Source organism: Halichoerus grypus, chromosome 4 (assembly GCF_964656455.1).
Source record: "Halichoerus grypus chromosome 4, mHalGry1.hap1.1, whole genome shotgun sequence".
NCBI classification, from domain to species: Eukaryota; Metazoa; Chordata; class Mammalia; order Carnivora; family Phocidae; genus Halichoerus; species Halichoerus grypus.
In genome coordinates, this window is record NC_135715.1 from 49,538,291 (window position 1) to 49,563,246 (window position 24,956).

At 36.8% G+C, this 24,956-nt stretch overlaps 2 long non-coding RNA genes across 2 annotated transcripts in view; one reads left to right on the forward strand and one right to left on the reverse strand.

Annotated features, from left to right (window-relative positions):
* LOC118541667 (uncharacterized) overlaps positions 1-24,956 on the reverse strand; it is a 168,147-nt gene that overhangs the window by 99,025 nt on the left and 44,166 nt on the right. The window lies entirely within an intron of this gene.
* Positions 15,163-24,956, forward strand: part of LOC118521009 (uncharacterized) — a 119,715-nt gene continuing 109,921 nt past the window's right edge. Inside the window, exons 1-2 of the long non-coding RNA XR_013446931.1 lie at positions 15,163-15,338; positions 23,083-23,205. This is a non-coding gene — a long non-coding RNA (uncharacterized LOC118521009). The remainder of the gene's footprint in view (positions 15,339-23,082; positions 23,206-24,956) is intronic.

Consider the following 24,956-nt stretch of genomic DNA (forward strand, 5'->3'; position numbering starts at 1 on the left):
CACCTGTGTATTCTCTCTCTTCACAGGATATGTTTAAAAACTGGAATCCGTGCCTCACTTTCATGCCCCTGGTGATCTCTGTAAAGTTCCTGGATGACGTAGTGAGTACCAAGTCCAGTCCAGCTCTATGGACTGTGTAAAGCCTGCTAGTGGCCAGGAATATGTGATTAAACACCTCAAGTCCAGCTGTTAGAAAAGCTATTATGAAGATTTATACAGGTATTTCTATTATTTAAGCATCTTTCCATGTTGCAAATTTTTTCCAGCCCTCACAGTACAATATCATCCTTCACCTCCACTATTCAGTGATGCTGCTAAAGAGAAAAATGGGACAGCTTTTGATTTTGCACATGAAGATACAATCTTCTTGAAGGTGCCTGCCATCTTTTATATACACAGTCAGTGAGCAGATCCTGGCTGTGTCTTAGGTCAAGAATCATTGAGGTATCAAGGATGCCTCAGTGGCTCATAATTATTCTTTACAACAAACCTGTTTTCTGAATCTGATTCCCTTAATTCTCATGGATCTCACTCAGCTTTACTTTTAATCTGCCCATCTTTACTGGTTCTTTCCTCTTCACATACATATATGCTCAAGTGTCTCCACAAATAAAACAGTATTTCCATACCTCCCTCTGGAAATATTCTTCTTTCCAGTAAGTCCTGTGTATTTTACTTCATTAATATCTCTTTAATCTTTGCTCTCATCTAAGTCCTCATCACTATTACCCTTTTCCACTGATCGTTTAGTTTCCATTAATCATTAGCACTAATCTGATTGTTTTCCTGATCAATTTTTCCCTTCCAACTCTCTTCCACAAATATCTCTCCTTTGAGCATCAGACCCACATATTCAGCAGCTCATTAGATGTATTCACTTGCATATCCCACAGATACCTCAACTCAATATGTCCAAACCTGAAATAGGTTCTCTCTCATACACCGGCTCATTCTCCTTTTTCTTCTAAACCAGCGAATATCACTGCACGTAGTAGTCCAAGCAGATACCTGATCACCCTTGACTGCTTTCTCTTCCTTATTCTTTACACTTTAGCAGTCATCAAATTATAAAAATTCTTGTTCATAAATGTCTCTCAAATCTATCCACATCTTTCCATTCTCACTAGCACCTTCCTTATTTAATAATTACTTTCCACCTGGATTTCTAAAATAACCTCATGGCTGGTATTTCTGCCATCAGGTTTTCCCCTCTTCTGCCCATTCTCCTGTGGAGAATATAATGCACTTGTAGTGATTTTTATAAACTTCAAGTATGATTCTGTGTTTTCCTTATTTAAGAATATCTGATGATTCCCTACTGCCCTGAAGATAAATTTCTAACATCCTTAACTTGACTTACAAGCAAGAAGCACTTCTATTAAATAGTTCCTGTATTCTTCCCTAGCTTAGTCTCCTAACTCCACACTTCAGGTTTTCATCTTACAAAAAATATTTTTGTTATTCAAGAGCAAAATCATCTCCCTCCCTTCTGGATATTTATACATCTTGCTTCATTTTGTTTGAAATATTCCTTCCCCAAACCAAATGTTCTCTTCAACTTTCCTCAGATTTGAGTTAGATGCTCTATTAGATAGAGTCCCAGGGCTAACCTAACAAAATACCACAAATGGATGGTTTAAAACAACAGGAATATATTCTTTAATAATTCTAGAGCCTAGAGTCCAAAATCAAGGTATTGGCAGAGCCAAGGTCCATCTGAAGGCTCTAGGGGGAAAATGTCCCATGCCTCTCTTCTAACTTCTCGTTGTTGACTACAGTCTTAGGCTGTCTAGTCTTGTAGCTGTGTCACTCTGGTCCTTGTCTCTGTCATCACATGGCCTTCTTCCCCCAGTTTGTGTCCGTGTTTCCATTCAACCATCATATATGGACACCAGTCATTGAATTTAGGGCCCACTCTAACCCAGTATAATCTCATCTTAACTAATTACACATGCAAAGACACTATTTCCAAATAAGGTCACATCTCGAGGTTACAGTTGAGCATGAATTTTGGGGGAACCCTCTTCAACCATTACAGAAACCCTGTTAACATGTTCTGCCTAACAGGCAGCAACCTGAGCAGCCTTAGCATACCACATAAGACATTATATTGAGGGGCATCTGGGTGGCATGCTCAGTTAAGCATCCAACTCTTGATTTTGGCTCAGGTCATGATCTCAGGGTTTTGGGATAGAGCCCCACATTGGGCTCTGCTGTGAGCATGGAGCCTGCTTGAGATTCTCTCTCTCTCTCTCCCTCTGCTCTTCTGCAACCACCCTCAAAAAAAAAAAAAAAAAAGATTATGTTGAGAACTACTGATTTGTCTTTTCCCCAATTGCACAGGGACAGCAAACATTTTATCTTTAGAACCTAGTACAAGGTGTGACAGAGAGGGGAAATAGATATTTGGAAATACATATTGAGAAATATGTATTTCTCAATATGGAAATACATATGTATTGGCTCGATACATATTGGGAAAAAAAAGAGAAAAAAATGAATGAAAGATTAAAAGAGCTCTTTCTAAAATTTTCACAGTCCTCTCATAGTTTTCAGGATAACTTTCTAAACTAAAACAGAATCTAACAGAAAGGCTTATGTTAAAATTTAAAATATCCATTCCTTTTTCTATCTACCTCTTTCAGAGCAAGCACAAGAACAAAAAGAAATAAAATTTTAAATAAACTACCGTCTTCTAAAGGTGGCATGCTGCATTTTGACTTTTGTTTGTTTGTTTGTTTGTTTTTGGTATTTTCCCTACATCACGCTTCTTGCTAAATCCTACTTAATTTTTAGAAGTTGAATCATTTAGTTTTATATTGGAAGGAACATCCAGTTCTCCCCCCACCCCATTCTTCTTTGGGGGCAGGTGCATTTTGGTATACTTCTATAACAGATTCTGGTACTATCCCGTCCATGTCCTTACCTCTCTCATGGGCCCTATACCATCTAGCTATGTGTTATTGCAAGCACTCGCAAGTACTGGCCTCGCTGAAATGCCACAGAGCATTTGAAGTCCTTGAGAAACGCTAACCAAGGACAAGTACTGGCACTGTGGTGACCAACCTTAGGCATACCATACAATCTCTTGGTGACCCAAACAGTGCCCTGCCCTTTGGTACCACATGTGTGTTGTCTTTTCTCCCTTTTCTGTGTCACTTGCTCCCTGACCTACTGGTGTTTCTGAAGATCACTAACCAAATAAGCAACTTGTACTCCAGTCCCCTCTCAGGAATTGTCTGTGGTTAGACACAGTATGAGAGATTCTCTAACACTCTTCTAATACCACTTTTCATACGCTGTAATCTGTTTACTTGTCTTCTGCTGCTACTACTATGTAATGTCCCAGTGGTATAAATAGTACTTTATTACTCCCTGTCTAGCAGAGTGCTTGTGGTATGGAAGAAAGGAATCAATAAACATCTCTGGTTCTTTTTTTCTTTTAATGTATGAATAATTTCATGATTTCATTATTATGTGACAAAATTGAATGGGAATGTAGAGACATTAAGGTAAGTCATTTGTTATTAATAATATATAATTTGTAACTTTATGTTAAAATATAATCATTTTTATAGGCAAAACACATTAAGCATAACTTTTAAAATGTAGTAAATTTTAAATATATTCTACATTTCTCTTCAGTTCTGCAAACACTTGTCACTTGTACTGAATTTTTTCCTGATTCATTTTTAAGCTTACTTTAAACTGTTGAGCATGCTTGTTGAATGTGATTCCACTTCTATGGCTAAGTATTTCATTACTTGATAAACTACTCATAATTGACATAACAATCCTATCACAGTTTCTAGCTTGAAATAATGTCAAAGGCACTCTTCAGAGTTACCAGTATTACAAAAGTGTAATCATGCGCACAGATGTACCCATTTAATACTGATGGATTTCATACCATTGTTTTGACAAGAAAACATATAGCTGTGTTTAGCTTTGTTTTCTGAACATTCAAAATGCAGTCTGAACAGATTTTTTATTTAAACCATAAACCACATCTTGATTTTTATTTCTTTGATATTTACTCCTTCCATTGCTTTCTACTTTTATTACTGAATTGCTTTCCCCTATTAGAGTAGCTAGAACTGCATATCAAAAGTATGCATTGTTCTCAGATCAGATTTACCGGGTTTTATACACAATGTGATACACAGCCTTGTGTTTTGCCCCCCCCCCCCGAATTGTCTTCTGTTTTCTTACTATGTCTACTGCTGTGAGGAAGAGTGGGGCTCACAGCCTGATTCAGTCAGTCTTAGCAACATGAAACAACATATTCAAGTTTGTATTGTGGGCATATTTACGTAAATGTCCCACCTGAAATATTCTAATGTACCTGCTGCTAAAATTAGATCATGCTTTGAAGAGAAACAATGTTTTCTAGTGGGGGGGAGAAAAAAACCCCTAGAAAATGAAAAACATTGCTTTAATCTCCAGTTTATTAAAACACAGAAAGATTCCTTTTTTTAAATTTCCTCTAAATTTGCATTTTGAAAGACGTTTTAAAATTTTTCCATACTACACTATCTCTTGTGGAAAGTGAACCAAAAATACAAAAGATTTAAATTCTGGCAAATGTTTATTTTATTTTTTTAAAGATTTTACTTATTTATTTGACAGAGAGAGAGAGATAGCGAGAGCAGGAACACAAGCAGGGGGAGTGGAAGAGGGAGAAGCAGGCTTCCCGCTGAGCGGGGAGCCCGATATGGGGCTCGATCCCAGGACCCTGGGATCATGAACTGAGCCGAAGGCAGATGCTTAATGACTGAGCCACCCAGGCGCCCCTCTGGCAAATGTTTAAATCTGTGACCATTGTTAGCTTACTGCTTCTCCAATTACAGGAAAACATAGATAAAAGGAAGTATGTATATTTATTCTTATGTTATATATATTAGAAATAATCAATAATTACCAATAACTACCAGACAATATGATGCATTTTTGTATTGCAAAAATAATGAAGAATTTTTATGTTTAGCTAAATTTATTTATAGCTACAATTAATGGATAATTTTCTAGGATGATTTGATTTTGCCAATAAGAAGGTGAGATTTTTAATGATATTATATGAACTTCTTTGTAGCTGGTCATCTCTGCCTGTTGTCTATAGAATTTGGGGAGGTCAGCCTTTGTTTTAACTATCAAAAAAACCCACAATGATTTTAGGTCCATGGTTTGTTTGTCTGTACAATTCTATCAAAAAGTTAATTGTTTTCTTGTCTTTTTGATTGCTGTGAGTCTCATGTGAAAATAGACACACCAATTCTTCTGAAACCATGTCTCTTTCCCTGGATTTAATTTGGACAACTTGAGCCTATTGTGCTTCCATAGGAGAGGAATGCTGTTTCTCTTTTTTCTCTAAGCTGTATTTTTCCAACTGAAAGAATTTGCTGAGAAAATTATATCCATTAGGAGTTTTTCTTAAATGGGAGTGATAACTGCACCCTGATATTGATATTAAGCCTGAGTTATAATTGGCCTTTTTTATTCAATTGCTTTGTCAGTTATATATATAATAAGTAAAGATGAGTATCAGTTAAACTTGCAACACAGAAAGTCATTTGACTCTGTATTCTCTCTGTTTTCTTTAAATTCTCCTTTCAAAATAGCTAGGTCTTTTCTGAGCTCATCTCTCTTCCGTTATCCTGGCAAGTGCAACTTACAAGACAACAGGCTACTACGATTGGGTTTTCACCTCTTCGAGATAAAGTTTAGTAGGTACACTACCTCCCTCCTAAGTTATCACATATGATACTTTTTCTAAATATTGAATTATTGCATGACATGCATCAGCATATTTCTAGCCTCTAGAAATTCCCTTACTACCAAATAACTGGCTTCAAAGCTAGTGCCAGATATTCCAAGTTGTCTGTTAAGGAAGCATCTCTGATCCAGTACGATTTTTTTTTTTTATCAGTCATTATAGCCAATTATTCTGTGAAAGAAAAAAAAAAAAAAACAAACTTGAAAATCTTAGAGTTTTAAAACAATAATGTCTATATCTCATACATGAGACCTGTTACATCATATGTCACTGCAGAGGCTCTTTTCTGGGCTGATGGAGATTCCATTTTAATACATTGGCAGAGTCAGGAGAAAAGTAAGAGAGCATGGCAAACAAAGTGTTAACACTTATAGCACTTAAAACTTAAACCCAGAATATACAACATGCTCTGCTCACATTTTATTGATCAAAGTAGGTAATGTGGTGTACTGGGTTAAATAGTGTCCCCCTCTACCCAGCCCAAATTATGCCCATCTGCAACAACAGAATGTGACCTTATTTGAAAATAGGCTTTTTGCAGGTATAATTAGTTAAGATGAGGTAATACTGGATTAAGGTAGGCCCTAAATCCCATGACTGATGTCCTTATAAAGGCCATGTGAAGATACACAGACATACGGGGAAGCATGCTATATGAAGATGGAAGCATGGATGGAGTGATGCATCTGAAAGATGAGGAACACCATGGACCACGGGCAACGACCAGAAGCTAAGAGAAAAGCATAGAACAGTTTCTCCTTCAGAGCCTCCAGAAAGAACCAAACTTGCAATTTCTTGGTTTTGGACTTCTGAATTTCTGGACTGTGAGATAATAAATTTCTGTTGTTTTAAGTCACCCAGTATGTGGTAATTTGTTATGGCAGCCCTAGGAAACTAATGCACACAAGATGCTTAAATTCAAAAGTGCAGATGCAAGTCCCCCCATAGGTGGGTCACTGGATAAAACACAAATTCTAAACAAAGATTATTTGCATATGAAGAAGGCTACGATGGCAGGATTTTTAAAACAAGTTTTCCCATTTCTGACATAAATTTTGAGGTCATGGTCATGATTCTTCTTGGTCCCTTATTTCTGAGAAAATTTAATCAGGCCAGGTTGATCCAAAGCGGTGGTCTACAAGACACAAATGTAGTTCACACAATCCCAGAGATAGGAAAAAAACAAAATGTTTCCATCTTGAGAGTTTTTTTGTTTTGTTTTTATATAACTAAACCAAGAATTCTGAGAGGTAATAAACTCAACAAATAAGCTTGCTTCTAATCCTTTTATTCCATGTCATTGTGTCAGTTGTGTTGTTAAGAAGTAAGATATGTAACCTCTATATTATCCATGGTTCTGAATTATGCTCATTTTTACAATATCTGCTCTGATCAAAATATGAGTATTTATTTTATTGTAAAAAGCACAATTAAAAGGGCAATGGAGACCGAAAACCTTAGAGATGGAGAAATCAGTTCAGATAAGAATTTGGTAGAGTTTAAATAACAAACCAACCCCAACCCCAACCAAACTTTAATCCTGCCTATTAGTAGGTCAGAAACTATTAATTTAGGGAAAAAATTCTTATGAACATTATCTGGAACAGCTTATCCAAAAAAGCAAACATGGTTTCATAAACTATCCATATTTAACTTTGGAAAATAGTGTATTGGGAAAGTACTATATATATCCTTCCATTTCTTATTAGTTGGGGTTGATATTATTTACAACAATGGAAGTACTACTTGGAAAATGTAATTGTAGAATATAAAATTTCCCATTAATGTCAGTACCCAGTACACAAATCAGTCACTATAATCCTAAGTGGCCCACTCTATCATATAGACTTGATACAAGGATATGAACAAGAAAGACTTCAGTGATACAGTGAAGATATCTTTTTTTAACTTGCCTACAGATGGGAGTAAAAGATTGGCACACCAAGTCATAGCCTAGAAGATGAAACTGTATAAGGAGGACAGGAAGGGTGTTACATATTGAGTAAACAGTATTTTACTAGGAGAAAGAAAAAAGGCTTGGGTAAAAATGTTTGACTCAGGTACTTAATCATGGACATTTTTTGTTTTTTGTTTACATAAAATATAAATGTTCTCATATGCATTTAATCTCTGAATATATATTTATATATGTATTTATGATATTTGTACAAATATACAAATAATCAGAATTGGGAAAGGCAAGTAATTTGTGTGACAAATAAAGGTATTTCAAAGGCCATGCACTAGGATCCACCAAATGTTACATTTGTGAAAAGGTGAAATCAACTAGAGAGTCTTAGGACATGATTTAGGACATAAAATATAAATGTTCTCATATGCATTTAATCTCTGAATATATATTTATATATGTATTTATGATATTTGTACAAATATACAAATAATCAGAATTGGGAAAGGCAAGTAATTTGTGTGACAAATAAAGGTATTTCAAAGGCCATGCACTAGGATCCACCAAATGTTACATTTGTGAAAAGGTGAAATCAACTAGAGAGTCTTAGGACATGACAGAAGAATCATAAGGTCAAAGATGGGAATCACTTAGAAATGGAACACAGAACTGAGAAGCAAGGCTGAAAGAAACAGGGAAACACCTTCCTGAGTGATGGAAAGGGGTAGCTGTAGCTCTCTCCACTGTTGTCCTCTCTGTAGACGAGCTGGGATATCCATGTCAGCATGAGCTGTTGGCTTTGGTTCTCATTGGCTAGAGTTACTCTTGGTGACACCTGCTCTCCCTTTAACTTGTGTTCCAAGAGAAGATGCTCAGCTGGTTGGGCTTGATTAGGCTAAATTTTAGTTAATAGGAAAAGATTTGGGGGAATTTTTGTGTAAGATATTTTTGGGAGGGAAGGAGAAATCAAATGGCCTGCATAAATGGAGAATGACAGCATTTTAAAAAGCCATCTTAGATTCAAATCATTTCTGGAAGTATTGCTCCCATGACTTGCTTTAAGGAACAGAAAAAGGCATTGATAATTACATTTTATACTTAAAATTATGTTTTCTTTAGACCATACTTCTTAATGTTAATATGACTCAATTTTGTTAGCCATGAGGGTTTTTTGTTTACATAAAATATAAATGTTCTCATATGCATTTAATCTCTGAATATATATTTATATATGTATTTATGATATTTGTACAAATATACAAATAAGTGTAGTAATACTTGAACTATCTGAAATGCATTCATGAAACAACCTACTCATGAATTAAAAGACTTAGAATCAAGATATAATTAAATAAGGCTTGTAAATTAAATCATATTCATGTTTGGGGAGAGCATTGTCTCTGCAGGGTGAAGAAAAACTTAAAAGATAAGAGGAGAGCAAAGCTGGATAAAGGTGGCTGGGGTCAGAGATGTTTGCTGAATTCAGGTAAAAGATAATGATGTCTCTAACTAGGGTGATGGATTAGAGAGAATGGAGAATACTATATCTAGGTTATCAAAGTTGAAACCAGATACTTGATAATTGAAGAGAGAAGGAGAAATAGGAGTCAATTATTATGTATGGGTTTCTGTTTAGGTAGTTGAATTTATGTATTTTTTATAGCAACATAAGAAGGTGATAGAAAATAAGGAACAAAGTTTGTGAGAAGTTTTGTTTGGGATAAGGGTCATGTAGAAGATGAATTAATGTGTAGATAACAACTCAGCAGTCAGTAGATAGTAACTGGGTAAACTACCCATAAAAAGAGGGAAAAAAAAAAAAACATATTGAACTGGGAGTAACCTCAGCAATTAACAGGTGTTGGAGGTTTATCCAGAGGACATGGCCTCAGCTTAACCTGCAAGCTGGACCCCACAGAGGCTCTTCACCCTCTCTCCCCAACTTTGAAATGTATAATCTGCTTGCCTTCCCCACGCTACATGCTGCCCCAAGGACACAACCTTGAGATGGTAATGTACTGTTGAGACTATCTGGACAGTATATATGGTTGAACCCAGTTAAGGCCCTTTTAAGATTCTGGTGGGCGGGGCAGAGGTCTACTTTTCTTGCAGCTGTGGAAGACAAGCCTAGTTAGTGAATTCCCTTGTTTATTAAACCTGCCATCCACCAGTCTGGAGTGGTCTGCCTCTTCTTTGTTCTCTCTGTGCCCTCTGCGTACTGGGGCTAGTTTGTGAACCAACAACAAGATAGACAGAAGTAAAAGATCTCTCAAAGAAATCTAAGAAGAAATGGAAATATCATATCATGGAAACCAAAGGCAAAAGCACTTCAGGAAGTAGAGATGGGTCAATTACACCAAATACTTCCAAATGTTTGAGTAAGGTAAGGACACTCAAGTGCTCAATGAATTTTGTAACCAAGAGATACCATGTACAGTTTAATAGAAATGACAGGGAAGGAATCTAGACTACAGTGGGTAGTAGAGGAAATAGGAGGCAAGGAAAGGGAGAAATCAACTGAAACAAATATCTTCAATAAAATTTGCTTGTGAGAGGAAGCAGCTGGAAGCTGTATGAGAATGTATGTTCAAGGAAGGGGTTTGAGGTTTTTCAAGAAGAGGAGGCTCAAACAGAGTAAATGCTAACAAAAGCTTGCAGCACAGGGGAGGGAGGATAAGAAGAGCAATACGGGGGAACTAGAAGTCCCCAAGAAAATGGGAGGAAAAGAGAAACAGATCTCACTGGAGAATTGACCAAAGGAATTTCACCTGTTCCTTGGTTACTCTTGCTCTTTCTTTTCCTACAGATCCCAAAGACTGGGATATAGAGATGAATAGTCATAAAGGTATCAAAAGCTATCCTGATATTTATTCATGAGGTACGAGTCACCTTGGGAGCATTTTGAATGCTATCTTTTAAAGCATTTTCTGTAGCTTATTGTATGGTTTATTATTTTCCCTAAATGTATTTCTTTCATTCACTAAGAGCTTTTCACAAACCCATGCCTATAAATGACCTTGTTATACTAATTTTCATGTTGGCAGTCTTGCTACTACTTTGGTCAGCTTCTCCCCGTCCCAGTACCATACGGAGCTCCCAGACTCTGTAGTCAAACTTAGGTAGCTCATGCCCTCAAAATCTCTCTTTTCATGTTTAGTTTATTTAGTCATAGTTTTCAAAATAGTTCATATAGAAATATTTTGAAAATTTAATGCTTTAATCTATTTAGAAAATGAACGATATCAAAAGTAGCCATTATGCATTTTAGTTACTAATCTTGATAACAAATTAATTCATGATAACAAAATATCTCTATTGGGTTTGTTGAAGTCAGACAATCTGAGATGTGGGCATGGGATGGTCTGGGAATGACAAAGAGTCCCTAAGATCCTTAGAAAAAATTTGGTATTGATATTTCAGACATCAGAGATCCTGAGCCCTGGAAGAAGATGAGTCCATTCTCAAGGCATTTGAATTTGGGCTTGAGAGTCAAATTTATCCCAGCATAGAAAAATAGTGGATCATGCTCTCTTTTTTTTTCCTTTTACTCCAAAAAATTCTTACTCATTTTAGCTTTTACTTATATGTATGTCAAAAGAACAACAACAAAAATAATAATTATGTGTTACAACATACAGAATTGAATTGAACTAAATGACCTCTAGTTTTGTTCTGCTCTCTAATTCATGACTTTGAGGTATATCTGTCAATAAACAAAAATCAATTTGTTTTAACATACAGAATTCAATTCAAGAATTAGTTTCACAGGTGAAAGAGTATCTGCAAGTCAAACATGGACAGAGTAACAACAGCAGGAAACCACTACCATCTTAGGCTCAAGGGCAATAAAAGGGAGCCTAGTTTCCAAAGTCACCCCAAGTGAGCTAATAGCATGAAAAGTACACAGAGGGACCTACAACCAAGAGGAGACACAGGGGCAGGATCTGCTGGAGAAACCATCTAAGTCAGAGAGGGAGGAAGGATTTCCCTAGTTTCTTTCCCCCTCCCACATAAATTCCCACCAGTGGTTCCCATTGATTGAACTAACATGACATGAGTATACAAGAGTATCAGTCCTCCTGTGATATAGTCAGAATGTGGAAGAGGGTTTGAGGAGCCAAGATTGACTCAGAAATAAAATACATTTTTTTAGAAATGAAGACAATTACAAAATCCCTAAAACACAAAGATGAATATGCAGCTCATTATAATTATTATTACATAATTCTTGAACCAACTGTCGACTTATATACCTCATTTCCCTATTTATTCTGCACCAAAATGTGTTGTCTACAAATGTCTTTCCAGTCTCTCAATTAATGGGTAATGCTTTGGAGTTCTAGTGGAGTCTTCAGCTGGTTAGACTTTGGTTCATTCAGTTCTTCCTAAGAAATAAGAAATCAAATGTTCTCTTTTTTTTTGGTGATTTAATGGAAGGCAAATAACTAAGCTCCATCCTGAAAACATTAGGATATCTCTTATAGCATCTACAAAGAGACATTTCTAGTTTTCAAACATAATCTCATTCTCTAAATTTGGACTATGCAATGCCTTTAAAATAATGCCTCCGCCGTTCTATGTTTCATACCATAATGTATCTGTAATTTATTATATTGACCCATTTCCTTCTCTTTCTGTTGTTCTTTTTTCCTGATGCTTTAAGATTATTTCATCATTTTATCATTTCCTTTCTGTGGAAAGAACATCTTTTAGCTTTTTTTTATAGGGTAGATGTGTATTTCTTTTAGTTTTCTTTCTTAAAATTATTTTCATCTTTATTTCTCTTAATACCAGAATATATTTCCCAAATATAGAATTTTCCAAATACAGAATTTTCCAAATATAGGATTTCCCAAATATAGAATTGACTGTTCATAGTTCTTTAAGCACTTGAAAAGTGTTATGGCACATCCTCATGGTCTCCATGGTTTTTGGTTTGGTTCTATGTTTTTTCTTAATTCCAGTATAATTAATGTACAGTGTTATATTAGTTTTGGGTGTACAGTATAGTGATTCAGCAATTCTATATATTACTCAGAGGTCATCATTATAAGTGACTCTTGATTCCCTTTACCTGTTTCACCCATGTTCCCACCCATCTTCCCTCTGGTAACCAACAGTTCTCTATAGTATTTAAGAGTCTGTTTTTTTATTCGTCTCAGTTTAGTTTGTTTTGTTTCTTAAATTCCACATATGAGTGAAATCATATGCTATTTATCTTTCTCTGACTTTATTTCACTTAGCATTATACCCTCTAGACCTATCCATGTCGTTGCAAATGGCAATATTTCATTATTTTCTTTATCCATTCATCTACTGATAGACACTTGAATTGCTTCCATATTCTAGTTATTGTAAATAATAAACATATAATAAACATAGGGGTGCATATATCCTTTCCAATTAGTGTTTTTGTATTCTTTGAGTAAATACCCAGTACTGAAATTACTGGATCATATGGTAATTGTATTTTTTTAAGATTGTATTTATTTATTTATTTGACAGAGAGAGAACAAGCAGAGGGATCTGCAGAGAGAGGGAGAAGCAGGCTCCCCACTGAGCAGGGAGCCCGATGTGGGGCTTGATGTGGGGCTCAATCCCAGGACCCTGAGATCGTGACCCAAGCAGAAAGCAGATGCTTAACCGACTGAGCCACCCAGGCACCCCTGTATTTTTAATTTTTTGAGGAAACTCCATACTGCTTTCCACAGTGGCTGCACCAATTTGCATTCCCAGCAGTGTTCACCAGTTCCTCTTTATCCACGTTCTCTCCAACATTTCTTGTCTCTTGTGTTTTTGACTTAAGCCATTCTAACAGGTGTGAGGTGATATCTCATTGTGGTTTTGATTTGCATTTCTCTGATGATGAGTGATGTTGACCTATCTCTTCATGTGTCTGTTGGCCATCTGTATGTCTTCTTTGGACAAATGTCTCTTCATGTCTTCTCCCCATTTTTAATTGGATTATTTTGGGGGTTTTTGGTATTGAATGGTGTACATACTATATATATTTTGGATACTGTTTATTGATATATCATTTGCAAATTTCAAATATCATCTTCCATTCAGTAGCTTGTCTTTTTGTTTTTCTGATTGCTTCCTTTGCTGTGCAGAAGCATTCTATTTGAATGTGGTCCCCGTAGTTTATATTTGCTTTTGTTTCCCTTGCCTCAGGAGACATATCTAGAAAAATGTTGCTGTGATTTATGTCAGAAATTCCTGGCCGTGCTCTCCTAGGATTTTTATGAGTTCAGGTCTCACATTTACATCTTGAACCTATTTTGAGTTTATTTTTGTGTATGGTCTAAGAAAGTGGTCCAGTTTCATTATTTTGCATGTAACTATCCAGTTTATCCAACACCATTTATTGAAGAGACTGTCTTTTTCTTACTGTATATTTTTGCCTCCTTCATCATAGATTACTTGATCATATACTCGTGAATTTATTTCTAGGCTCAGTATTCTGTTCTATTGATCTATGTGTCTACTTTTGTGCCAGTAGTATACTGTTTTGATTACTACAGCTCTGTAACATATCCTGAAGTCTGGAAATGTGATGCCTCCTGTTTTGTTTTTCTTTTCCAAGACTTCTTTGGTTATTCAGGGTCTTTTGTGGTTCCATAGAAATTTTAGGATTATTTTCCTTGGGTTGATTTTGCTGGGACTCCCTGTGCCACCTCTATCTGGATTTCTGTTTCCCTCCCCGGATTTGGGAAGTTTTCAGCTATTATTTCTTCAAATAAAGTTTCTTTCCCCTTTTTTTTCCTCTTCTCCTTTTGGGATCCCTATAATCAGAATGTTATTATGTTTGATAATGTCACTAGTTCCCTAATCTATTCTCATTTTTTATTATTCTTTTTTTTTTCTCTCTCTCCCCTGTTCAGCTTGATTTCTTTCCAGCACTATGTCTTGCAGGTCACTAATCCATTTTTCTGTTTCCTCTAGTCTACTATTCATTACCTCTAGTGTATGTTTAATTACAGTTATTGAGTTCTTTATTTCTGATTGATTCTTTTATATATTTTCTATGTCTTTGTTGAGGGTCTCACTGAGATCTTCCACTTTTTTCCCAAGTCCACTGCTTATCTTTATGACCATTACTTTTAAATTCTCTGTCAGGCATATTACTCATTTCCATTTCATTTACCTCTTGTCATGATTTTGTCTTGTTCTTTCATTTGGGGCATAATCCCTCTATCTCCTCATTTTGTCTAACTCTCTGCCTGTTTCTCTGTGTTAGGAAAGGCAGCTACGTCTCCTGCTCCTGGAAGTAGTGGCCTTAAGAAGAGGTTCTGTGGTGCCCTGCAGTGCAATGTGCCCTGTTCATCAGCACCTGGCACTTCAGGGGTGTCTTGTATGTGTGTTGCATGTGCCCTACTGTTGTGGCTGAGCTGCATTTGCCTTTAGTCCAGTTGTTTGCAATAGCTCTCATTGCCAATTGTGGACAGGGTTTGGACAGTGTATTGTTAATGAGCTAGTCTAGGTCCACATTGGGTCTGAGTTGGATCAGACCACATTTTCTCCAGATCTGCAGTTGCACTGAACTACAGGTCACTCTCCCTGTGTTATCTCTTGAGATGCTTTTGTTGTTGGATAGGACCTGCAGTCAGACCAGATGTCTGCCCCCAGCCAGCTGCTATAGTCACAGTCGAACTGGTAAGGGTAATTGTGGCCCTGTTGGGTCTGCTTGCACAATGCCATGCTTGTAGCACTACTTGGGCTCTGGCCAAGGGGAATTTGGATAAGGCAGGGCTACAGGAGAGCCTGGGGGCAGGATATGTGGTGTTAGCAAGCTAGGTGGAGAATGTCTATGTATCTATTCTGGGGGGGGAGTGGGCAGGATAGGGAAAGGGTGCTTGCCAGCTCTTTTGTTCTTTGAATAGTTTCCTAAAGATCCCTGTTCCTCCAGCACACATTCTGAAATTAGTAAACAAATCTCCTTCCTGCATACTCCAGGTGCTTCTCAAACTGCTGCCTCTATGCTGTGTCTCAGTGGACTGGGACTGGGTTTCTTTCTGTCTCTTTAAGGGTGGGCACTCAGTTTAGCAGAGCTAAGCCTGCAAATTTTTAAAGTTCCAGGTGTTAAGTGTTACTGAATATAAGAACTTACAAAGTTAACCTCTCCGGTTTTTAAAGCCAAATGTTATGGGGATGCATCTTCCCAGTACGGCCTCCTGTGCCTTGGGTGTCTGGTGTACCTGGTAGGTGCTCTGCTCCTCTCCCCTCTGCTTGTTCCCATGAGTAGTCTCAAGAGGCTGTTTGGTTCCCAATTGCATTTCTGCCTTTCCTACCCTCTTTGATGTGAACTCTTCTCTATGGTTAGCTGTGGGGATCCTGCTCTGCTGGACTTTGGGTCATTTTCTGGTTTATTTACACTGATGTGGATATTACCTAGGTGTATCCGGAGGATGAGGTAAGCTTAAGATCCTCCTATTCTGCTCTCTTCCCCAGAAGTCCAGTCTCCTTGTTTTTTTGTTTTGTTTTGGTTTGGTTTGTTTTTTGGGGTTTTTTTGTTGTTTTGTTTTTTAAGATTTATCTTTTTTTTTTTTTAAGATTTTATTTATTTTTTGACAGAGACAGCGAGAGAGGGAACACAAGCAGGGGGAGTGGGAGAGGGAGAAGCAGGCTTTCCGTTGAGCAGGGAGCCCGACGCGGGGCTCGATCCCAGGGCCCTGGGATCATGACCTGAGCAGAAGGCAGACGCTTAACGACTGAGACACCCAGGCGCCCCTTTAAGATTTATTTATTTATTTGAGAGAGAGAGAGAGCACCGGGGGAGGGGCAGAGGGAGAGGCTCTCAAGCAGACTCCTCAATCAGAGCCTGATTCAGGGCTCAGTCTCAGGACCCTGAGATCACGATCCTAGCCAAAATCAAGAGTCAGACACTTAACCAACTGAGCCACCCAGGCACCCCAGTCTCCTTGGTTTTCAATGAGAAACTTTCATTATTTTAATACAATTCCCTATAAGTAATGTGTTATTTTTCTCTGCCTTCTTTCAAGATTTTATTGTTGTTGTCTTTAGTTTTTCCAAGTTTAATTATGATGTATCTTGGTGTGGATTTCTTTGACCTTACCCTGTTGGGGTTTGCTAAGCTTCTTGAATATATGGATTTATGTCTTTCAACAAATTTGGGAAGTTTCAGCCATAATTTATTTGAATCCTTTTTCAGCCTCACGCCATTTTTCCTCTCCTTCTGGGCTTCCAGTGATACTCATGTTGCATCGTTTTTTGTTGTTGTTGTTGCTGCTGCTGGTTTTTTTTTTTTTTTTGGTTTAAGATTTATTTTTATTATTTTGAAAGACAGAGAGGGACAGAGAGCACACACAGTGGGGAGGGGCAGAGCGAGAGGGAGAGAGAATCCCAAGAAGTCTCCACACTGAGCATGGAGCCCAATATGGGCCTCAATCTCACAACCCTGAGATCACAACCTGAGCCAAAACCAAGAGTCAGATGCTTAATTAACTGCACCACCCTGGCACCCCTCATGTTGCATCTTTTGATATGCTTCCACTGATCCCTGAGGCTCTATTTTTTTGGAGTTTTGTTTTTTTTTTTTTTTTAGTTTTTTCAGTCTATTTTTCTCTCTGTTGTTCAGTTTGGGCAAATTTCATTGCTCTGTCCTTAAATTCACAGATTCTATTTGCTATCATCTCCATTCTAATAATGAGCCAGGAACTTGTTAGGCACCAGCCAGTGGTGTCCTGCTGTCCCCTTTCCATGTAGTGTCACTAAGTAAGTGGGACGAGGGGAGACTCAAGCCTAATACAGATGGAGAGCTCTTTCCCTGCTGTCTAACTGTCAGTATGGCAAATGAAGCAACCTGTGAACCTCCTTGCCAGTTCTACAGGAATAGCATTGTGTTGATGGTGGGACCCTCATTGGATCCTGGCAAGAAATGAATTTACCTTACCTACCTTTAGTTCTTTGGTCAGGGGATGAAAAGCATGAACCTGGATTGTTTTCTTCTGTTGGACAGAAATTTACAAGTCATGTTGCTATATTGTTCCTCTAGTCCTGGGATCCCTAAACAGTTTCCCTTCTTCTTACTACATTGCCAAGTTCTCCTTCAGTCATCTGTTGTCTTTAAATTCTGCACCATCTTATACAGCAGACTAGAAGTCCTTTGTCTCTAATTGAAACCAGTAGTTCTTAAGCAAATTTGCCCTGATGACAGTTTGCAATGTCTAGAGACATTCTTCATTGTAACGATGAGGGTGAGTGCTACTGGTATCTAGAGAGAAGATTTCAGGGATGCTGCTAAACATCTTCCCATGCCCAGGACCATCCCCCACAACAAAGAATTATCCAGTCCAAATGTCAATAGGGACAAGGTTGAGATATCGTGATTTAAACATTCTCCTTTATTAAGATGAAACACATTGACTACTTTTCAGATCTGTTTTAGGATTAGACATTGTTATCACTTCTTTCCTTCTTCATCATAACCATTAGTCCTGATGTAGAACTCCAGCTCTCTAACCTACAAAGAGACTTCCCAAATATATACCTGAGGATTTGTAATTTTTAATTTTGAAAAATGTCATTTAAAAAAAAAATGATGGACCCATAAATGGAAAAGGCCATTTATCACATGGCCTCAAAACTGTCTACATTACATTCAGTCAAGGAAATTTTTAAAAAGCTAACATTTGTCCCTCCCATTACATTTCACACATTTATATGCACAAAAGTGGTCTGGGACTCTGGGCTTTATTAACATTTAGCTTTCCTTTGTATGCTAAATATAATTTGGCATACTCTTTAACATTTATTAATCTAGTATCACTTGATGTTCTAATTTACTCTCCATGTCAGCATCTAATTTAGTACTAATCTTTTCAAGAGTTTAGTTAAGATCCTGGAAACCTTGCTTCTTTAAACACTGCTACTGATTTGGGAAATCCCAGAATCAAAGGAGTTGGTGTGGCAGCTCATTACTGAACTGTGAGCTCTAGATCTATTGAGTTACTGCCAGAAAATATTTGCACTCTATAGTCGTGGACTTTTATCCTTTCGTCAGTGAGATCTAAAGTAGACTACTTGAATATGGTTAGTGCTTCCTGATGATCTTCTTTCTTGGAACTGAGGAATCCTTGTCAATCTCACTACAGTTCTGCCCTTTAAAAGTGGTGTGCTGGGGCCAATAAAGCAGGCAGGTATTGCTCCTGAATAAACAGCTCATCAAAAGTCTGAGAACGGAAGGTTTCAAATGTATCAAAGCAATTGGCACAGTTGTTCACTAGTTAATTAGGAACACAAAGACACTTTCGTCAAGCTGCCCAGACCAGGGGGCCATCTGCGTGACAGCATTGTCTCTCTGATGGTATGTACAAATAGAGCTTAGCTGATGCTCTCGAGGGAAGTCTCATTGACCTTCCTGCTTTAAAATATATATAAAGCATATGGAAGAGATGAAAAATTGAATATAATCATAGAATGAGCCCCATTTTTAAGTGTTTAGTCTTCTGAAGAATTTCCTAGGGACTTATGCCCTATTTATGTTAGTTTTGATAATTGCTTTATTTTACTGCTACATATTTTAGTAATATTGTAATTATTCCCAGTCTATGGAGGTCATGGCACTTCTAATGCAATAATACATAATGTATTATAATTGCTTTTTAAGTTTTCTGCTTCCTCCATTATGTGATTTTGTGAAGATATCACTTCTATTTGTTAATTCTATCCTCTTATTATCTAACTTGCCGCCATTATAAACACCATAAATTTATGCCAGAAAGATGCTGTAGGAGGCCACTGTATTTGGTATGATTTCCTAGTTAACAGGTCAGTCATTGATAATGAATGGGTCTCATTCCTAAGACTCCTAGTGGCTCACCCATACATTATCAAGAGACAAATAGAATCAATGTACATGCATCATCACCTATTTTTCTAGTAACTTCCTTTCTGATTTCTTGGTAGAAGTAGATGCTGCTACTTTGTGTCACCAAAGTTCCTGATACTTCAATTATAGACCTATGTATTTGCATGTCTATTTTCCCAAACAGACAGTGAATCTTGAAGTCAGGAGTCCTATCTTATTTTTCCTTGCATCCTTCAACTGAGTGCACTAAGTTGAGTATACTTAATGGCATGACAAAATAACAATCTAAGTGATACTTCATGAATACTTGGTGAATGGATTGTTCTAATTCATCAGAGACTAAACATGAGATGACAAAGATACATATATTTTTAGCTGGTATTTTGGAAACTAAATAGACTTTTATTCTGTTCCTAGTAAGAACAAAACAGGATTTCTATAAATAAAGGCTGATATTCAAAGAAACTCTAAATCAGTCTCTTCAATCATGCCTATTATTATTTTTGTCCTTTAGAAATCATTTATTCCTTTCTAAATTACTTTGGTACATGGCTCACACCCGTCCCTATCATAAGCCTTTCGCAAAGACCTATTAAAACTATGGACTGCATAGATTTTAAATTCTTCCTTGCTTTAATAATGCTTTAAGGACATAAATAAATAAATTGCTTTTCTTTTTTTAGAGTTTTTATTCCAGTTAACATACAGTGTAAATATTATTTTCAGGTGTACAATATAGTCATTCCACCCTTCCATAAAACACCTGGTGCTCCTCACAACAAGTGCACTCCTTAATCCCCCCACCCATCTCCCCTCTGGTAACCATCAGTTTGTTCTCTATAGTTGAGTCTTTTCTTCTTTAATTCTCTAACATCTTCTTTTAAAACCATTTATTTCTTTTCTTCATTACATCTTTTCACTTTTTTTCACCTTTTTTCACCTTTTTATTGAAAAGGTGAACCACAATCTTGATGATATGTAAGAAGGACATAAAATACTCAGAAAAAGCCATTATACTCATGCTTACAGTTTATTACCGTAGAAGATACAAACCAGAGTCCTCAAAGGAAAGAAACACATGGTCAAATTCCAGGAGAAAACAGGTACAAGCTTCTAGGTGTCTGCCCCACCAGTAGAACCATGTAGAGATGCACTTTACTCTCCCAGCAACAATGTCTGACAACACTGGCAAGGTGTTGCCAACCAGGGAAGCTTAACCACGTCTTGCTGTCCACGGTTTTTATTGGGGTTTAGTCACATAGGCATGTAGCACCTGTATGACTGACCTCAGGCTCTAACTATCCCATTCTTCAACCCCAGAACAAAAACATGCATCCACCATAAATCATATTGTTAGGTAAACTTATTTGGTCAAAATGCTACAGCATGGCTCACAGTTTCAAGCATACAAAAACAGGTATTCATTTTAAATACTACCAGGCCAAAAGCTTTAGGCATACAAAACTCTCATGTCAGGCAGAATATTCAAAAGCTCAGAAGTTATCTTCCAAGAGTTGGCTGAGGGTCACTCCTGAAGATAGATAGGCCTTTCTTTGGAATATGCAGGTTTTGAACAACCCAGACATGTTGAATAAAACCTGTCTGTCCAACAGCCCGAGAGTAAAGTACACAAAATGCACTCATTTTAAGGTAAGAGATCATTAAATTTTTGCATATGGTACAGCTATGTCTCCAGATAAAGATACAGCTTATATTTCTTTAAACTATCTACATTCTTGTATTTCGAGTAAGTTTCTTACAGATTTCATTTAGTTTTTTTTTTTTTTTTAAGATTTTATTTATTTATTCATGAGAGAGAGAGAGAGGCAGAGGGAGAAGCAGGCTCCCAAGGAGCAGGGAGCCCGATGCGGGACTCGATCCCGGGGCCCTGAGATCACGACCTGAGCCGAAGACAGACGCTTAACCATCTGAGCCACCCAGGCGCCCTCATTTAGTTATTTTTTAACCACTCTAGTAATCTTGGTTTTTAAGTTGGTGTGAACATCTGATTTAGTTGTCTTTTTTTTTTTTTAAGTCTGTGACCTATTTTTTTTTCTATTTGTCCTAGCCATAAAATTCTTACTTTACACTTATGACTTTTGTGTACCCACATTTGTCCCCTATGCCACAATTCTTCATAAACTAGCCAATAATTATTCTTTCCTTGTTTCTGGGTATAGAGCATACAATTAGAGATTATGGTTCCCATTTGGCCAGATATGGTCATGAGATCAATGTCAAACTCATAGGAAATTAGACAGAGTGATGTGTGAAATGTCTTGACTATCTCTAGCTTAAGTACATTCATACATAAAATAATTTTCCCTGGACTTAGTCCCATTTTTCTTTCTAATTCTAAAATATGAATGGATATGTAACCTAGACTTTTCTAACCTAGGGCAATTCTCTAGAGAATGGCAAAGGAAGAAGCTAGAAAGGACCCAAATCCTGAGTGACTGTTCTCTAGTGGGGTGTTGAAGTCCCCAGTGATAATTGTGGATTTGTCTATTTTTCCCTTTTACCTCCAGCAGTTTTAGCTTCATGTATTGAGGCTCTGGTTGGTTGGTACACATTCAGCATCGCACACCATTATGCAATGACTTTATCCTTTTTCTTTTAATCATTATGCAATGTCCATCATTGTGTCTAGTAATTTGCTTTGTAGTCTTCATTTGATATAGCCATTCACTCCTGCTTGTTTGCTTAACATTTGTACAGCTTTTTCCATCCTTTTACTTAAACCTACTTTTGTCCTCTAATTTGAAGCAAGTTTCTTGTAAGACACATAGTCAGATCATGCTTTTTGTCCACTCTGCTAATCCTTGTCTTTTGATTGGTATATTTAGACCACTTACATTTAAGATAATTATTGTTATGTTAGCACTTAAGTCTGATATTTTATTATTTATTTGCTATTTGTTCTGTTCTTATACCTAAATTTATTTTATATTGTCTTCCTGTAGGTTACTAAAACATGTTTTAGGATTCCATTATGACTTACTTATAGTGTTTTTGAGTGTATCTCTTTGTAAAGTTATTTCTAGTGGTTGCTCTTGGTATTATAGTAAACAAAAATGTACAAAATTTGGGATAAAGATAAATAATATGTGTTAATAGTAAAACAAAAGATTAGGTAGATGCTAGTGATTATTATGGCCCTTGATTTTTCATCTAGAAATCATTGTAGTTTGACTTAAACCAATTTTCACACTCTGTTTTTCTTATAAAACCAAAAGAGAGTTTAGTTGCAATTACAAAGCTTCTATTCTACATTAACTTTGGGAAATTCAGGGATTACTAGTCAAAAATCTGTATTCCATTCTTCTAAGCCAAAGAGCTAGGAGATCACCAGGGATCCTGCTGCCCTTGGAGCAGCGATGTAGTTGACTATTTAATGTGCAGCCAGGGATTGCATTTACCAGCTCCTACCTTTGCATGTAGGTGAAGTCATGTAACTTGTTCTGGTTGATAGAATGTGGCCAAAGGGGTGAGTCACTTCCATGGCAAAATGGTTAAATAACCTGAATGCTTTTGGTAAACATTTTTTCTTCTTTTCTTCTCCCCTTCCAGGCTGCAAGATGGAAGACAGAAGCATAAACTTGAAAATGGGAACAGCCCGAATACCAAAGTCACTGCTCAGATGAGAGACACCCAAAAAGCCAGCAGATCAGGAACATTCATACTTGATTCTGAGTGAGTGAGAAATTTTTTTTTTCTTTTTTTAAGCCACTGACATTTTTAGGTAGTATATTGCAGAAATTAGCCTATTTTTCATATAAATATTTCTTTACAGAGCACCCTTCATTCCTGGTATTTTTCTCTCTCCCCTTCCTTATGCTGTTTATTCCATATTGCATTATTATTATGACAGGATCTTTGGTGGAGTGGATTATTCTCAATTCTCTATCCACTGCTGCCATGTGATATTGCAGTGTAACAGAGGGGGTGAGGTATATTTACCTCCTCCATTGATGTTGGGCTTGCAACATATCCCTCTCCACCCCCTGATTAATTATATTTGAGCAAAAGTGAAGATGTGCTAGTCTAGAACCAAGGCCTTAAGAAACAGCGTGTATTGCTATTTATAATCTCGAATCTCCATGATCTCTCAATAAGGAGAACTGGCCCTGGCCCTGGATAGACTGGTCTGTGTTATTCACTGCTCTAAGATAAATGAAAGAGACACATAAGGTCAAACAGACCCCAGCCTAAAGCTTTGAGCCAAGCCCAGCTGATTCTCAGCTGAGAAAGAATAATAAAGGATTATTTTGGGGAGTTACAGGTTTTGGAATTTGGAAATTTTATTTAAAGCATCACTGTTTTGGCAATAACTGATGAATACAGTATATATTTAAATCGAAGGGAATTGTCTTTAAAGTTGCCAATAATTGACAGAAGGAAAGAAAACAGCAACAACAACAAAACTAACCTGCCAAAAAGGAAATTAAGAAAGTCTTCTTCTATTCCTGGTTTGCTTAGAGTTTTTATCATGAAAGGGTGTTTCATTTGTTCAAATGCTTTTCTGTGTTTATTGAGATCATCATATAATTTTCTTTCCCTTCATGCTATTAATGTGATGTATTACATTAACTGATTTTCTTATTTTGGATAATCCTTGTATTCCTGGGATAAATCCCATTGGTTATAGAGTCTAATCCTTTTAATGTGTTATTGAATTTGGTTTGCCAGTATTTTGTGGAGGACTTTTGTGTCCCTATTCATAAGGGATATTGGTCTGTAGTTTTCTTGTGGTATCTTTGTCTGGCTTTGGTTCAGGGTAATGCTGGCATCCTAGAATGTGTTAGGAAATGCATTTCCTCTTCTATTTTTTGGAAGAGTTTAAGTAGGATTGGTGTTAATTTTTTAAATGTTTGGTGGAACTCAGCAGTGAAGCCATATGGTCCTGAACTATTCTTTATTAGGAGGTTTTTGACTACTGTTTCAATTTCTTAACTTGTTATAGGTCTCTTGAGATTTTCTATTTCTTCTTGAGCCAGTTTTGAAGATTTGTGTGTTTCTAGGAGTTTTTCCATTTGATCTAGTTTATCTAATTTGGTGAACAGTTGTTCGTATTATTATCATATAATCCTTTTTATTCCTCTACATTCAGTAGTGATTTCGTTTCTGATTTTAATTACTTGTGTCTTCTTTCCCTTTTTCCTACTCCATCTGACTCAAGGCTTGTAAATTTTGTTGTTCTTTTCCAAGAAACAGGTTTTGTTTTTGTTGTTTCAATTTTTTTCGGTTCTCTATTTATCTCCACTCTAATCTTTATTATTTTCATCCTTCTGCTGCTTTTGTGTTTAGTTTGCTCTTCTTTTTCTACTTTCTTAAGGTACAATATTTGGTTGTTGATTTGAGAGTTCTTCTTTTTTGATCTATAGCTACAAAGTTGTAAAATGATAAGGGTTAGTTATATCAATATTTTATGTGTATTGACTGTT